Genomic DNA, 17,500 nt, shown 5'->3' with positions numbered 1-17,500 from the left:
TTCATTTATTCACATAATCATTCATTCACTCATTTATTCATTTATTCATTCATTCATTCATTCATTTACACATTCAATCGTTCATTCACTCATTCATTCACGCATTCATTCATTTACACATTCATTCATTCATTCACACATTCATTCATTCACACATTTATTCATTCATTCATTTACACATTCATTCGTTCATTCACTCATTCATTCACACATTCATTAATTCATTCATTTACACATGCATTCACACATTCATTTATTCATTCATTTACACATTCATTCATTCACGCATTCATTCATTCACGCTTTCATGCATTCACGCATTCATTCATCCATGCATTTATTCATTCATTCATTCATTCATGTATTCATTCATTTTTGCATTAATTCATTCACGCAGACACATTCATTCATTGACACATTCATGCATTCATTCATTCTCACATCCACATTCATGCATTCATTCGTTCTTGCACTTTCATTCACATATTCACGTTTTCATGCATTCATTCATTCATTCACACATTTATTTATTCACGCATTCATGGGTTCACGCATTCATTCACACATTCATTTTCACGCATCCACACATTCACTCATTCATGCATTCATTGATTCACGCGTTCATGCATTCATTCATTCAAGCATTCATTCTTTCACACATTAACTCATTCACACATTCATGTATTCACGCATTCAAACATTCATTCATGCATTCATTTATGCGTTGTTTCATTCTGTTCTGAAAACTGTTCAGTTATTCAGTGTATTCACTATTTTGCTCTTCTTCAGTTTAATTAAATTTTCTCCTCTCTTTTGCCACTTGCAGCTGGTATTTTGTGTTTTGAATTTGTTATTCTGACTAATTGTCATTTAATTGTCAGTTAGGGAAAACACTCTAATGCTTTTTTGTTGGGTGTGTGGGGGCTCCCTCACTATGAAATTTTTAATCTTTTAAAATAATTTTAAGTGTTGCTTAATGGAGAGAATGAGTTTTTCAACACTTTTTTAAACATTAATTGAATAAGTAAGTACATATATATTTTACTTCTTACAATAATAAGACACTGTTAATCATTTTTAAGTGCAATTTAAAGACTTAACTACAGTAGATGATTTTGTTAACTAGGCAGGTTAGGATAATTAAGCTCAGCAATTAAGCTAAATTATTGGATAACATTGGTTTAATCTGTAGGCAACCCAAAAATGTGGCTTGTAATGTTGACTGTATTTTTATTTTATTTTATTTTATTTTTTTTTATATAAAAAAGTGTATTTAATACAGCCAAACTTGAAAAAAAATAAGTCTTTCCCCAGAAGAATGTGTTTAAGGAAAATACTGTGAAAATTGCCTTGCTCTGTTGAACATCACTTGATATATTTGGTAAATAAAAAAATCACAGGAGATCTAATCATTTTGACTTAAACAGTACACTACCTGACAGATATTGTCGCCTATCCAAGTTTTAGGAACAACAAGTAATAACTTTTAGTTGATCATTTGGTATCAGAAGTGGTTTAAATGAAAGGCAAAGGCCTCTAGATTACACTTCTTTTACCAAAATAAAATATGATCATGCCTTGATTTTTAATTATTTCATTAGGACCTGGTCTGACTTTGTTTAGAAAAAAAAAAAAAAACTTGTCACACAACAGAAATAATGTCCAGTATAGAATATAAAGTCATGTGGAAACAGAATGAATATTGTGTCTGACTCCATCATGAGCTTGGAGGACTGCATCCATACATCTCTGACATGACTCAAATCACTTATTAATAGTCACCTGTGGCAAAGAAAGAGTTCTTGCAGGACTTAGAGTTCATCCCGATTATTTGGATTCATCTTCAATGCCATCTTACCCCAGACATGCTCAATAATGTTCATGCCTGAAGACTGGGCTGGCCAATCCTGGAGCACCTTGACCTTCTTTGCGTTCAGGAGCTTTGATGTGGAGGCTGAAGTATGAGAAGGAGCGCTATCCTGCTGGAGAATTTGCCCTCTTCTGTGGTTTGTAATGTAATGGGCAGCACAAATGTCTTGATACCTCAGGCTGTTGATGTTCATCCACTCTGCAGATCTCTCGCACACCCCCATACTGAATGTAACCCCAAACCATGCTTTTTCCTTCACCAAACTTGACTGATTTCTGTGAGAATCTTGGGTCCATGCGGTTTCCAGTAGGTCTTCTGCAATATTTGTGATGATTGGGATGCAGTTCAACAGATGATTCATCAGAGAAATCTGACACTTTTCCAAATGATCAACTAGAAAGCAAGTTATTATTTGTTGCTCTTAAACCTGGGGTCGATGGCAGGACTTTCGTCAGGTAGTGTTTTATGTATGCATGTGTATACACAGTAAATTTTGCTGTGTTGAATAAACTCTTAAAGAGTTCAATTTAACACTGCACGTTAGTGTATTTGGTCCCACTCAGAGCTGGTGTTAAATTAACACTTTTCATTGTGTTATTATTTTCAGAGTAAAATTAACTCAAGTTTAAGTTAAAATTTAACACTGGTCAACACTGAAAATTGTTAAGCTGTTTAACGCTAAAGAGAAATGAACTCTGACTGGTGTTCCTTAATTTAACACCAAACAGAAATTAACTCCGGTCAAATGTTAATGCATCACTAATAATAAGTTGATTTACAACACATATGGTGTTGCTTTAACTGTCATTATTTCACTCTGGTGCAATTTTATAACGCTACCGAACATACTAAAAAGCGTTAAACAACAAATAAAACTGAAAACGAAACTCAATATCAGTTAAAACTTTTATTGAAACATTCAGGCTTACAAAAATACAGTGCAGAAATATCAAGTCTGCATAAAATGGCAATATGGTACAATATGAAGTACAGAATCGGTTGTACCATATTTTCCTTGAAGATCAAATGGTTTGAAATAACACAGCTCATTAACATTGTCAACTGTTAAAACTTTGGCCCCGTTTACACTAGTGCGTTTTAGTTTTAAAACGGCATTTTAGAATGAAAACGATCCGCGTCCACACTCAGCGTTTCTGAACTGCTCTCCGTCCACACCAAAACGCTGAAAAAGCACATCACGTGACCACACAGACACTCTCTGGCAAGCGCTGCAGCCCATCTACCCAGATGAAAGCTGTGCTAGTCGGACTTCTCATCAAGCATCTCCCGCTGGATCTAATCTCACTATATTTATAAAACGGGATATTTCATTCATCTTGTTGTCTTTATCTAACGACATATTCCCTGACTTTGGTCATTAATCTATTACTTTTTCTCAGGTAACGTGTTTTGGCTGAGGGCAAAGATAAGTTAATAATTAATGTAGCCACGTACATTCTGTATATTGACTGATCGCTTGCCTTTATTTCCTATAATGTATAAACTTATTGTATGTTATACTTTTATAATGGCCATTATCGATTATTTAAACTGATATTCAGCAAAAGAGAGGGTGTGTTTCGTATTTTCAATGAAATTGAAAGTAGGCAGTTGTTATCGGCTCCGTTTTGTTATAAATATCCACACAGTGAAGATGACGCTCATGCAGCACGGCGCCTCAACATTTCTGCTGTCTAAGTTGCTAATATTGAAATGAAAATAGGCAGTTCCTTAAATCATGTTTACATTTTATTGTTGAGAAAGTGAAACAACGTAGCCAAGGTGATGTGAATGAAGTTATAAAGTACACTGTTCCCTGTGAAGATTTACCTGTGTCCTCGGTATAGTCTGTTGTCCATATCAAACTGAGAAGAAGAGACTGCAGCCTTGATCAAACTTGCGAAGTCTGAACTTACAAGGAGAGAATGAAGGACTGAACTGTGTGTGTAGGCTACTTAATATTCAGGAAAAGCCCCAATCAGAGAGGCGAATGTCTGCAGCCCCGCCTCCGTTTTCAGATGTCTCCGTTTTCCATCATCCACACTGAGACAGAGCAGCAGCGTTTCAGAATGAAAACGGCCTCTTCAGCATTTTCGAAACGCTCCGTTTTTCAAACTAAAACGCATTAGTGTAAACGGGGCCTTTGTCTGGATGCAGTCTGACTGTAAATGCGTAGCAATGCTCATCAAAACATACAGTTTCCATTAGTGTGCCACATAACAGTACATTTTCATCTTTGACAGCTAGAGTCATGATCTTACAAAACATGGCATCTCACGTGCTACTTCTGTGCAGATAATAAAGTCAGGACGATACTCTGTGCCATGATGTTTGATCCACTTTACAGCATAGACCATTTCAGATATTACCACACCTAATGTTGAAGCAATCTCTGGGCCACCTCTAATTTCCCTGAGTTCCACCATCTTTCCTGGGCCAAGAGTCAGTCTGTATGATTATATGCATATTATACTCTGATGGTGCTCTAATACAGGGGTTCCCAAACTTTTCAGCCCGCGACCCCCAAAATAACAATGCCAGTGACTCACGACCCCCAATATCCTCTGAGGTGGTTATAAATACAGAAACCTTGCATGCCATGACGCAGACACACCAATTAAATTTGTGTCAGTGCTTTAAATCTGCCAGAAAGTATAACCTGATGTTATAAAATCAAAATGCATCTGACGCTATTGCTGCCTTTAATATAATGTAATTACCCCAGGGGTCGCAATTCAATAGAACTAATAACTATAAGCTACTATAGTAACTATATAGTAACTATAAACGACTATTTTTATTTTCAGTATAGTTATGGATAAAATATGTTCATTATTATGGTTTAATAAGAATAAATAGATTTTTGGAAATCACCAGGCGACCTCCCTTCATTGCCCCGCGACCCCTCAGGGGGTCCCGACCCCCACTTTGAGAACCACTGCTCTAATACATAACACTTGATTCCGATTGGTTGACAGACATTAGACACCGGTTGTCGCTTTAATTGGTAAACTTTGAGACAGTTCCAAGTGTTTGTCACATTTGAAATCCCCATCACGTCACCACATTATCTCAGATAGACTTGCAGACTCTGGCAGCAAAAGAAAAGAGGTTTTTATCAGTCCGCTGGGTGACAAAGTTGTTTCTGAGGAAGAACTGGGAGTCAGGAAAGTTTGTGAAATGGATTCAAAGCTGAAGTTTTGTCTAAGTTATTTAAAATTGTCATGAAAGGCTGTAAGTTGTGTCTTTTATCGTGTTATCAGTGCAATCTGAGTGAAACGGCTTTTAGAACACGACAAAAATGTAGAGAGGAACTTGGTTTTGTCGCTTGGTGAATTAGTTTGGATGACTGTGGTTTGCTATTGGTGGATCTCAGGTGACTGACAGGGTAATCCCGCCCTCACACAGAGAATAAGACCCTGAAGGGGGAGGGGAAGTAATTTTAATCAGGATTAAAGGGGATCTATTATGCAGAAATCACTTTTATAAGGGGTTTAAACACAGTTGTGTGGCAGCAGTGTGTGAATATAATCAGCTTCCAATGGTACACATGTATTAATGTTGTGTTTTATAATCACACTTCATAAAAACAGTTTACTGAAACACTTTGATCGACATTCTCCCTTTATACGTGTCATCAGAGGGGAAAGCCCCTCCCACATGTGACCATCTCTTCCTCATTAGCAATGAATGTTAGTCTTGGGCTGCGTCTGTAACTGCATACTTCCAAACTATATTGTACACTAAAATCAGTACGCGAGCCGAGTAGTATGTCTGAAATCATGGAATTCGAAAATCTGTATGCGAGAAGTACCCGGATGACCTACTACTTCCGGCGAGGTTCTGAAGTGCACATCCCATGCATGCTGCGCTATCCCATGATGCCCCATGAGAGAATTTTTGAATGGGAGTGAAGCGACGCAACTGTCGCAGGTAGGTCAAGTGATGATGACAAAATGGCGGATGTAGTACTTTCAAATTCCATTCATACTACTAACATTCATACTGCATAGACCTTTTCCTTAGAACGCAAAATGACCCATTATGCTATGAGTGTATGCACAAAGAGAATGCTAAGAACTTCCGGTCGGCAGCTGAAAAGTATAAACAGTCACATTTAGACAGCTTTGAAACGATAGTTTTAACCTATTCGCTTTTATTGTGTTTGAACTAATCCTATTGTCGATTAGCGCCACCTCCTGGACTGATCATTTAAAAAATGCAATCTATAGGATGAAAAACAACTGCTGTGAGGCAGTTTCCCTCATTCTCAGATCTTCTGCCGTTTAAATGGAGTCTCGTCATTGCTAAAGTCAACATTTTCTCTTACTTTCAAGTATATAACCAACCCAAACTTCAAGAGTTCCCACTTAGATATGCTTGGCATTTATAGCAGGTTTGGAATGAGAGAACCCTGAGCTCAGAGATATTTGAGGCCAGGGCTCCCGTCCGGTCTAGAAGCATATCAGGGGATCCGAGATCAGGTAGGTCTCGATCGCTCCCCCTTTAGAAGGGGAGAAAAAGGAGGAGATGGGGTGGAAGGGGGGATTTATGGAACCAGATTAGTCTCAAAAGAAATCCACGCAAAAGACACAATGTACACATGCGTAGCCAAATTCACATGCATAAAACCAAATTCACGTGCGTAAAATATTTATTTATATTCACAAAAAAATTTCACGTGCACAAAATAAAAATACATTTTCATAAAATACGTTTCACAAATGTAAAACACCATTTGCAAATGTATAAGAGTGTACAAAAAGTTTTGAATGTTTAAAACTTGCGAGTTCATCCTGTATGAGAATGTGCAAATCCTCTTTCACGTACGACTCCCCCTGGATACATGTGTGTGTATTTTTGAGACTTTCCTGCCAGAGTCAGGACTACACGTACCTTTCAGCCAATCAGATGAGAGCTGTATTCAATGAAACCAGCTCTGCGCTTCTTTTGCGCAGACTGTTCCTCTCCAGCATGGCGAACGGAGAAAGCAGCAGTCGCACTTTAAAATTAGTTTTTTTTTTTAAGCTTAATAATATTAGCCCCCTTTAACATTTTTGTTTCTTTTTTCATTTGTATACATATACAATGATTTGCTAATTTAACTAACCTAACTTGCCTGAATAACCTAGTTAAGCCTTTAAATGTCACTTTAAGCTGAATACTACTATCTTGAAAAATATCTAGTCAAATATGATTTACTGTCATCATGGCACAGATAAAGTAAATCAGATTTTAGAAATGAGTTATTAAAACTTATGTTTAAAATGTGTTGAGTTTTTTTTTTTAGTGTATACATCTGTGCTTAACAGACCAATATAATCACGAAACGACAGCAGATAATGATAGAAGATGCTGATTTGACAAACTCCATGTGAAGGATACGAATGTCAAGCCTGCAGGAGCCCTGTGCAGTGTGTGGCCGTACCAGAAGAGAAGAGAGGAAAATAAAATCAATGTGTGCAGCGTCAGCATAATGCATTTTCTTACTAGTAGCCTTTATGAGGGCAGATAAAAAAAATAATAATAAGACAAGGGGAAAATATGAAGTAACTATAAAAGAAATGCTGTGTAGATGAACCAGACTACCTCTGGGAACTCTTAAAGGGACAGTTCACCCAACAAAACACACACAAACAAACAGACACACAAAGACACACACACAGAAGGTAAAAACACAAACACACACATACAAACAGCATATTGTGATATATGTAATATATAATATTGTGATCATTACCGATGCATAAAAACATATGTATTATACACTATATAAATCATATATTATAAATGCGCAGGATATATTTTGTTTAATGTATTATTTCACAGACTAAAATAGAAATGAATAAACTAAAGAAATGTTGAAAGGCAATATGAAAAAGTACTAAAACACACACACACACAAAAAAATATTTAAATATAGAAACCTTGTTCAGAGAGCTGAGAAAGAGTGCAGTCAGAAGTGCTTCAAGTGTGTGAGAGACGCAGATCACCTTAATTAAGCTCATTTCCACACACATTAAGCAGTTTAACACTGTCAGCTATATTGGTCAGCTATAATATAATTACACTAATCTGTTTACTTACTGGCAGCTTTTCAACCTGATTACTGACACAGCTCAGAGAAAGTTGATCTCACAGTTTCATCAAACGATTAGATGGGATCAAATCCAAAATCCAATTAACTGACAGACTATTTTTGCGTGTGGGATAAATAAATGACTAAAATAAATATATAAATAAATATATACGCAAGTAAATAAAGTGTGTTAAGATTTTTAAGGAGGGCCACCGGAGGGTGTGTTCTAACTATGGGGGATCACACTCCTCAGCCTGCATGGGAAAGTCTATGCCTGGGTACTGGAGAGGAGGATCCGGCCGATAGTTGAACCTAGGATCCTGGAGGAACAATGCGGTTTTCATCCAGGCTGTGGTACACTGGACCAGCCCTATACCCTCACCAGAGTGTTTGAGGGTTAATGGGAGTATGCCCAAACAGTCCACATATGTCTTGTGTACTTGGAGAAGGCATTTGACTGTGTCCCTTGTGGCATTCTGTGGAGGGTGTTCGGGGAGTATGGGCACTCTGTTAAGGGCCGTCTCATCCCTGTATGAACAGAGCAGGAGTTCGGTTCGCATTGCCGGCAAAAAGTCAGACTTGTTTCCTGTTGGACTCCAGCAGGGCTGCCCCCTGTCACCAATTCTGTTTTTTTTTATGGACAGAATTTCAAAGCGCAGCCTTGGGCTGGAGGGGGTCCAGTTCGGGGAGCACATGATCTCATCTCTGTTATTTGCAGACGATGTTATGTTGGCTTCATCAGACATGGACCTTCAGCATGCACGGGGGCGGTTTGCTGCCGAGTGTAATGCGGCTGGGCTGAGAATCAGCACCTCCAACTCCGAGGCCATGGTGGTTTGCCAACTCCAGGTTGGAGGAAAGTCCTTACCCCAGGTGGAGGAGTTCAAGTATCTTGTGGTTTTGTTCACGAGAGAGAGAAGGATGGAACGTGAGACTAATAGGCGGATTGGTGCAGTGACAGCAGTACTGCGGTCGATACCGGTCCGTTGTGGTAAAGAAGGAGCTGAGCCGAAAGGCAAAGCTCTCGATTTACCGGTCAATCTAAGTTCCTACTCTCACCTATGGTCATGAGCTTTGGGTCATGACCAAACGGACAAGTGTTCTTCGCAGGGTGGCAGGGCGCACCCTTATAGATAGGGTGAGAAACTCTGTCACCCGGAAGGAACTCGGAGTAGAGCCGCTGCTCCTCCACATCGAGAGAAGTCAGCTGAGGTGGCTCTGGCATCGTTTCGGATGCCTCCTAGAAGACTACCTAGGGAGGAGTTCCAGGAATGTCCCACCGGGAGGAGGCCTCGGGGGAAGACCCAGGACAGGCTGAAGGGACTATGTCTCTCATTGGCCTGGGAACACCACGGGATCCCCACCGGAGGAGCTGGAGGAAGTGTCTGGGTAGAGGGAAGTCTAGAGTTCACTCCTATTGCCGAGCTCAGACTGCATGATTTTCAAAGTAGTCGTGTCACAGATGTTTTGTGGACTATCTGGGCTAGCATTTTGTCGCTGATCCATTTTGCAGTGTGAACACAGCAGCGACAAAATGAGTAATTTGTCCAAACTATGTGTCACAACCAAGAACACGTAGTATATCTTTTGTTGTTAATTACATAATGAGAAAGAAGCCTTTAATCGGGTAGAAAATGTACATATTTGCTCACCTGGGTTTGAAGGGAATTAGCAATTTCTCCTCAACTTTATTCTTTTTTGACCCAGTTGTCATATTGCTCAGTTGACACATCAGATGCGAGTGCTCCTGCCAAATTTCCACTAGTTTTCCTCCATTTCTTGGTTCAAAATAAACTGAAAATGAGCGCTTTTAACGTCTCCCCAAGCCTCTCGCTGGCCTGCAGGTACACACACTAGTGAATGCTGCTCTCTCATTGGCTGTAGTTGATCGCCGATGTTATTTTCAGTCAAATCTCATTTCACAAAGCATGATCTGAATCGTCGACTCATCGTTGTCAGCGACTCATCGCCGATTCTCTCAGGAGGTATCTTTGATAGTTCATACTGTGTGACTGTCACTCACGTGCACAAGCACTGGTTTACCTGCGATTTTAGGCATTTGTCGGTGATTTCTCAAAACCTGTCATCGAGTCAACATCGGGGCTAAAATCATGCAGTCCGAACTCGGTATAAGACTGCTGCCCCCGTTACCCGGCCCCAGATAAGTGGATGAAAATGAGATGAAATAAAATGTCTCTGCGTGTGTGTGCTACAGATGCTGCAGATGTCTCCAGATGTCTGTGTGTCTTCAGCATCCGCTCGTCTTCAGTCAGTCAGTGAGGACTGAGTCTGAGCTCCTGCATCTGTAGCTGACGGAGCCATTATTGAATTAGTGTGATTTAGTGGTAAATGAACACGCTCCAGCGCCGTAATAAAAGCGGCTCGACCTCAAGCAGGAACACTGAAGCATTAGACGAGTGAGGGATGTTCAGCCAGCGCACATCCTGTCCTCGCTTTCAACACTTTTATTATTAATACAATCAAATTCTGTCTTTTTACTGTTCATGCTGCTTAATATAATGAAAGTCAGGGTTTCTCCTGCTTGATGTTCAGCTCTGGCCAGGAGATCTGCTGTATTAATAGACATTGACATTCACTCTGCAGGTGCTCCATTGACGCAAGTGTTGAAGCCAAAGTGTGGCTGGAAAATGATGTTCGGTGCAGTTTCTGATCTGCAGGTGTTCGATTATCAGCGTCATTTATCATGTCTTTTACTGCTTTATGATCATTGCATATATTAACTGCCTGGTTATTGTTTTTTATTGTTTCAAAAAAGAGTTTTATGATGATTCTCTCTTGATCTGAAGTTGCAAAGTTTTAAGACGAGACAAAAAAAATCAGTTTATATAGTAAATTTTTTTTCTAATAGTTTTTGTTCGTTCGTTCGTTCGTTCGTTCGTTCGTTCATTCATCAGTTCATTCATCCGTTCATTCATTCATCCGTTCATTCATGCATTTTCCTTTGGCTTAGTCTTTATTCCAGCATTTTTACGCAGCGGATGCCCTTCCATCCACAACTCAGTACTGGGAAACACTCATACACTCTCACATTCACACACATACTCATGCATTATGACAAAGTCATCTCACTCATGGGTCATCTTTAAAAGGCCATGAAACCCCCCTCTAGTTTAGAAAAAGTCAGGAAAGAGGGTGTGTCTAGCTCGGTTTAGGTGGGAGTGTCAAGGGAGGGGAAGAGGGGAGGATTTTAATAAAAATGGGAGTTTCCATTTTGGCTCACGCTGATATTCACAGAGGCAAAACAAACACACAGATGCAAAGGAGAAAGACAGAGACTGTTTAATGACTTTGATATCGCACGTCATATAAAAGAAAAAAAAACTGCATTTCTCGGTAACTCAGATGCCATCGATAGGTCAGAAAGCTGTGTGTGTAGACTATCCTGTCACTAAATGCGTCAAAAATTCATCACGACGGTCAGTAATAGTTTGATTGCGCTGTTTACATGTTCACATTTGGAGAGCTGCATTTACAGCAGATCTTTCAGTCCATAATATTGTAGTGATATTAACGCTCTGTAAACTGAGTAACTTAGAAATCATTTGACTAAGGTCTGTCTTAAAGCACTGAAAGAGTACTGCTGATGATACAAACTAACTTTGCCTCTGAATAAACAAACTAAGACCACTGACCGCTTACCAAATCTGTAGAGACAGGACAATCAACACCAACTGGAGCCAACTCGTTATTAAAAGGAGACGAGCAGCAAATCCGGATTTCACCATTTCCAGATGAGAAAAGCTCTTGAGTAAAAAATGCCCTTGCCTTGATTTGCTCGCCGATGTCTTATGCATCTGTCAACTGACTGTATTTACATCTTAAAAGTCAGATTTATTAACAACATTAAATTGAAACATTTAATTTTAGTTGGCTTTTTTTGTTGCTCAGCAATAAAACAAAGACAGTAAAGTTTACATTAAATTCAAAATTATGATTTCTGTCAAAGGCATTTGCCCCCAACCACCTCCCCAGCATTCTCCCTCTCTTTTCAGATGAGATGGAGGACTAAACCAAAGGTTACCGTGGGCCAAAGTTGGGCATGAATTTGGGCATCTCTGGTCTATGGCGATCAACGATTGTCTCATTTACTAGTAGGCGGTGCTGCATTCGCCATATTTAGCACTGCACTTTTCCCCATTTAAAACTATACGAGTGACGCGTCTTCTGTACACTATAGTCTTTGACTACAGCCAATTTAGTTTATTCAATTCACCTATACCGGGAAACCAGAGCACCCAGAGGAAACCCATACCAACACAGGGAGAACATGCAAGCTACACAGAAATGCCAACTGACCCAGCCAGGACTCGAAACAGTGACTTTCTTGCTATGAGGTCACTGTGCTAACCACTGAGCCCCCGTGCTCCCCATAAATGCAAATTTATTATCATGATTTTTTGGTGGATCTGTTTTGGGTCTAAATTGGTGAATGCATTATGATGGTTCAAATCAAAAAGTATGATGTGGTTTTATATACTAATTTTATAATAATATTAAAGGGTCACAAAACACCAAAACACATTTTTTAAGCTGTTGACAGTCGTATATGTGTCTCACACTGCTAAAAACACTATTAGGACACCTATATTTCACAAAAAAGTGTAAATTGGTTGTTTTTGCGTTATTTCAAGCAAATTCGTACTTCCAGTTTGACACGATTTTTTGAAGCTGCGTCACGGTCATGAGATAATAGCGTGTATTCCAGCGTGCAGACTAGACGTCTGTACCAGAGTGTGTCTTATTAAGTCTTAAAGTGTGCTGCAAATAATGCATGAGTAAAGCTTGGTTCAAACCAATCAGCGTGCTCTATTGTGAAACTTCATTAATAATCATTAGTCAGTGTTTAGACGACAGAGACGCCACGTTGTATCGGAAAAACAAGCGTGAAGTGTTGCTTTTATAGTTTGCTGCAGTTAAGTTTTGTTTTCATTTTCTCTCTGTGAGAGCGCAGCTGGAGTCACAGGTGTATTAACAGTGTACACGACGCTCAACAACAATAACTTAACTTACGTGTCTAAGGAGGATTATTGTTTACCTGAGAGCTGTTCTCATCTGCAAACGCTGAGATCCGGATTTGCTTGTAGTCTCCTCTTAATAAAGACGCGGCTCTAGTTGCTGGTGATTGTCCTGTCTCTACAGATTTGGTAAGTGAGCGACCAGTGCTCTTTGTTTATTCAGTTTGTTCGTATCGAACTAAGTTAACTATTGCACCGAGTGTAAACATGTTAGCACAACAACCAAACTTTAACCTCGTGTAGGATTTTCACTGCATTTAGTGACCGGATTAACACACGCGGCTTTCTGGACGCTACCTGCTGTGGGCATCTAAGTTTCCGGGAAATGCGGAGGGTTTTTTTCTCTCGTTCGCCGTGCGGTATCAAACATTGCATGAAAAATACACGCTTAGAGCAGCTCCTCGAATAAAATATCTTGTTTGTCGCGAGGGACATGAATGAATTACGTGAATGAAAGAGCCAAACTGCAGTTGAAGTCCACCATTTAATAATTTGGCAAATAATTCGTCCATGTAAACACAGTCACTTTCTCCCGTGTGTGTGTGTTTTGACTCTGAAACTCAGCGGGTGCCCAAATACACAATCCCAGACCATCCCTCTTTAGTTCCTCTGACACTCCCCTCTAAACAGAGCTGGACACGCCCACTTTTCTGAATTTTTCCAAAGTAGAGGTGTGAAAACACCCTGCTGAAACGAGGGGGTTTCATGGCCCTTTAATATACACTGAAATTATATTCAGCAGTTTCCTTGTGTTTGTTGCCTCATTACAAACAAAAATCAGAATATTAAATGAAGCATTGAATATTTCAAATATTTCAAAACAAATTAGTGATTTTGGTACGCAATATTGTGAGTATGCAATATGTCTTACTGTATGTTAAATTAAGTAAATGTCTATTTGTAAAGCACATTCATTGTGTATGGCCATACATCCAAAGCCCTTCACAATCTCTCCACACCACCACCAGTGTGCAGCATCCACTTGGATGATGCGACAGCAGTCATAGGACAACGGCGCCAGTGTGCTCACCACACATCAGCTATTGGGGGAGTGGAGATACAGTGATAGAGCCAATTCAGTGGATTGGGATAATTAGGAGGCCATAATGGGAAAGGGATGATGGAGGGAAAATGGCCTGGACACCGGAGTTACACCGGTACACCTAATGAGATGTTCCATGGGATTTCTAATGACCACAGAGAGTCAGGATCTTGTTTTAACACCACTTCCAACAGCAACCTAGTTTTTCCCATGTTGTCTCCCATCTAGGTGCTGACCAGGATCAGCTTCAGTGAGTATAGTTAACATTATTCATGTCTCTCAAAAAAATGAAAAGCAAATCGTACCCCGAACTTTTCATGAGTCAAGTCCGTGTGATAGTAGTGTCCGTGTAACCCTAGCATGTTTAATAATATGCTCCATTAAGAGTTGTGTGAGTGTTTCCAACCGAAGCGCATCCTGTGGAACCCAGATTGATTTGTGTTCAAATGAGCTGGATTCCTGAATGTCTCTCTGAGGAGTTGGTCACTCTTGTGTTGTTGTTCGCTGCTCTTCAGTGTTTGCTTGATTAGTTTGTGCTGTTTTAAAAGAAGGGCTGACCTTGAGGAATCTCCAGAGCTGAAGTCGGGGAAACTCTTCTGCAGCGTCTCATTCTTTCTCTCTGACTTTTATTTGATCGACCTCCTTAAGAAAACAGTTTCCATGGCAACGGGCTGAGGAGCACAACACAGATGAAGGCAGAGATGAAGCTCAGAGATGCTGCCTGTGTCTTTGTCTGAATGAATGAGTGAAGGTGAGACGGATGAAAAAGTGAAAGAGGAGGTGGTAGTGAACGAATGAGGGAAAGGGAGAGGAGGGGGAAAAGGGATGAATGAGTGAAGAGAGAATGAATAAGTGAAAGTGAGGAGGGAGTGAATGAATGAGGGAAAGAGAGAGAAGGGGGGAGAATGAATAAGTGAAAGAGAGAGGAGGCAATTGATGAATGTGTGAAGGAGAGTGAATGAACACATGAAAGAGGAGGCAGTGAATGAATGAGGGAAAGTGGAGCAGGGGGTGAATGAATGAGGGAAAGAGAGAGTGGGGAGTGGATAAATGTGAGAATGAGAGGGAATGAATAAGTGAAAGAGGAGAAGGGAGTGAATGAATGGGGGAAAGAGGAGGAGGGAATGAATGAGAGAAAGAAAGAGGAAGTGAACGAATGAGTGAAAGAGAGAGAAGGGAATGAATGAATGAATAAAGAAGAGAGAGAATAAGTGAAAGAGAGGGGAGAGTGAATGAATGAGGGAAAGAGAGGAGATAGTGGATGAATGAGTGAAGGAGTGGAGGAAGTGGATGAATGAGTGAAGGAGACTAAATGAATAAGTGCAAGAGAAGAAGGGAGTGAATGAATGAGGGTAAGAAAGAGGGAGTGAATGAATGAGGGAAAGAGAGAAGAGGTAGTGGATGAATGAATGAAGAAGGGAGAGAATAAGTGAAAGAGAAGAGGTTGTGGATGAATGAGTGAAGGAGAGGGAATGAATAAGTAAAATAGGAGGAGGGGGTGAATGAATGAGTGAAAGAGGAGGAGGGGGTGAATGAATGAAGGACATAGAAAAGGGAGTGAAAAAAGGAAAAGGAGGAGGTAGTGAATGAATGAGTGAACGATAGAAGGAATGTATAAGTGAAACCGGGAAAGGAGGGAGTGGTTGAATGGGTGAAGAGAGTTAAGCGAAGGAGAGAGAAGGGAGTGAATGAATGAGTGAAGAGATAGAATAAGTAAAAGAGAGGAGGGAGTTGATGAATGAGTGAAGGAGAGAATGAATGAGTGAAAGAGGAGGGAATGGATGAATGAGTGAAGAGATAGAATAAGAAAAGAGAGGAGGCAGTGGATGAATTAGTGAAGGAGAGATAGAATGAATAATTGAAAGAGAGGAAAAGAGGATGAATGAGTAAAGAAGAGAGGGAATGAATAAGTGAAAGAGGAGGAGGGAGTGAATGAATGAGGAAAAGAGAGGAGGGAGTGAATAAAAGTGAAAAGAGGACAAAAGAATGAATGAATGAGTGAAGAGAGAATGAATGAGTGAATTAGAGGAGAAAGTGGATGAATGAGTGAAGAAGAGAGAATGAATAAGTGAAAGAGTGAGTGAATGAGCAAACGAAAAATGGAGTGAATGCATGAGTGATGAAGTAAAAGTGAGAGGAAGGAGTGGATGAATGACAGAAGAGAGCGAATGAATAATTCAGTGAGTGAATAAATGAATGAATGAGTGAGAGAAGTGAAGGAGGGATAGATTGAATGAGTGAATGAGCGCAGGGTTAAGGTAGCAAATGATTAATTGAATGATTGGGTGAAGGAGTCAGTCATTGAGGTACTGAAGGAGGAAGTGAATGAATAAATTAACGGGTGCATGGACAAGTAAATGAAGGAAAAGGTAAATGAGTGAGGGAGTGAAGGATGCAGTGAATTAATGAGTGAAGAAGTGAGTGAATTAATGAATGAGTGAAGGAGGGAATGATTGAAAAAGGAGAGTGAAAGAGGTAGTGGATGAATGAGTGAAGAAGTGAATAGTTGAGGTGGTTGATTAAATGATTGGGTGAAGGAGGGAGTGTAGGGGGGGTGAGTCATTGAGGTAGTGAATGAGTAACTTAGTGAGTGCATGAATAAGTAAGGAAGTGAATGAATGAAAACCATGTCAATAAAGTGGATTGAATGAGTTAAAGGGACGGTAAATGAGGGAGAATGGGGGAGTGAGTGAAATGAAGTACTGAATAAATAAGGCAGGGAATTAGAATGAATGAGACGGTGAATGAATGAGTGAATATAGAGTGAGAGAGTGAATGAGATCTGTTGAGTTCTCTTGTTATCTGAGCACTAACACATCATGCAAATGCAAAGGCTTTTCCATCAGATGCACATGAATTGATCATGTTGATGTCACACTGAGAGCTGCACATCTGCATGCTTTCAGCCTTCCACTCGTCCTTCTGTTTAATGAATATTCTTCCATTCCATTCCAGCCTTTTTTCATTATTCATCCACTTTTCTTCCATTCCTTTCATTTATTTGTTTTGTGCATTGTTTTATTTATTAGTCACATTTTCCATTCATCCATCCATCTGTCAAAAACTAAAAGCAAGGTAAACCTGATGGATTTATGTATATCATTTTATTAATCCACTTTTTCCCCACTGATTTAAAATTGTCCTTGCAATATTTGATGACTTTTTTATTCATTCCTCATTTTCCCCATCAGCCCATCCATCTATTTATTTAATTATGATTTACTCAACAATTCATCATTCATCTGGTTTTGTCCATCCATCACTTTTCTCTCCAGGCACACATCCAATCATCATTTTCATCCATCAACAATCCATTTGTTTAATCCACCCATCCTCCCCACTGTCCATCCTTCATTTCTTCATTTATTGTTTTTCCACACATTCATATTTCATATCTGTCCACCCATACATTTATCCATATTTTCTGCCCATCCGTCCATCCATCCATCCATCCATCCATCCATCCATCCATC

General features: G+C 39.7%; 1 protein-coding gene across 6 annotated transcripts in view; it reads left to right on the top strand.

Annotated features, from left to right (window-relative positions):
- Positions 1–17,500, top strand: part of dock1 (dedicator of cytokinesis 1) — a 502,920-nt gene that overhangs the window by 269,137 nt on the left and 216,283 nt on the right.

The sequence above is a fragment of the Danio rerio genome, chromosome 12 (genome assembly GCF_052040795.2).
Source record: "Danio rerio strain M-AB ecotype USA chromosome 12, GRCz13ab, whole genome shotgun sequence".
NCBI classification, from domain to species: Eukaryota; Metazoa; Chordata; class Actinopteri; order Cypriniformes; family Danionidae; genus Danio; species Danio rerio.
Note: the sequence above shows the minus strand (reverse complement) of the source record. Positions and strands in the feature narration are given on the sequence as shown.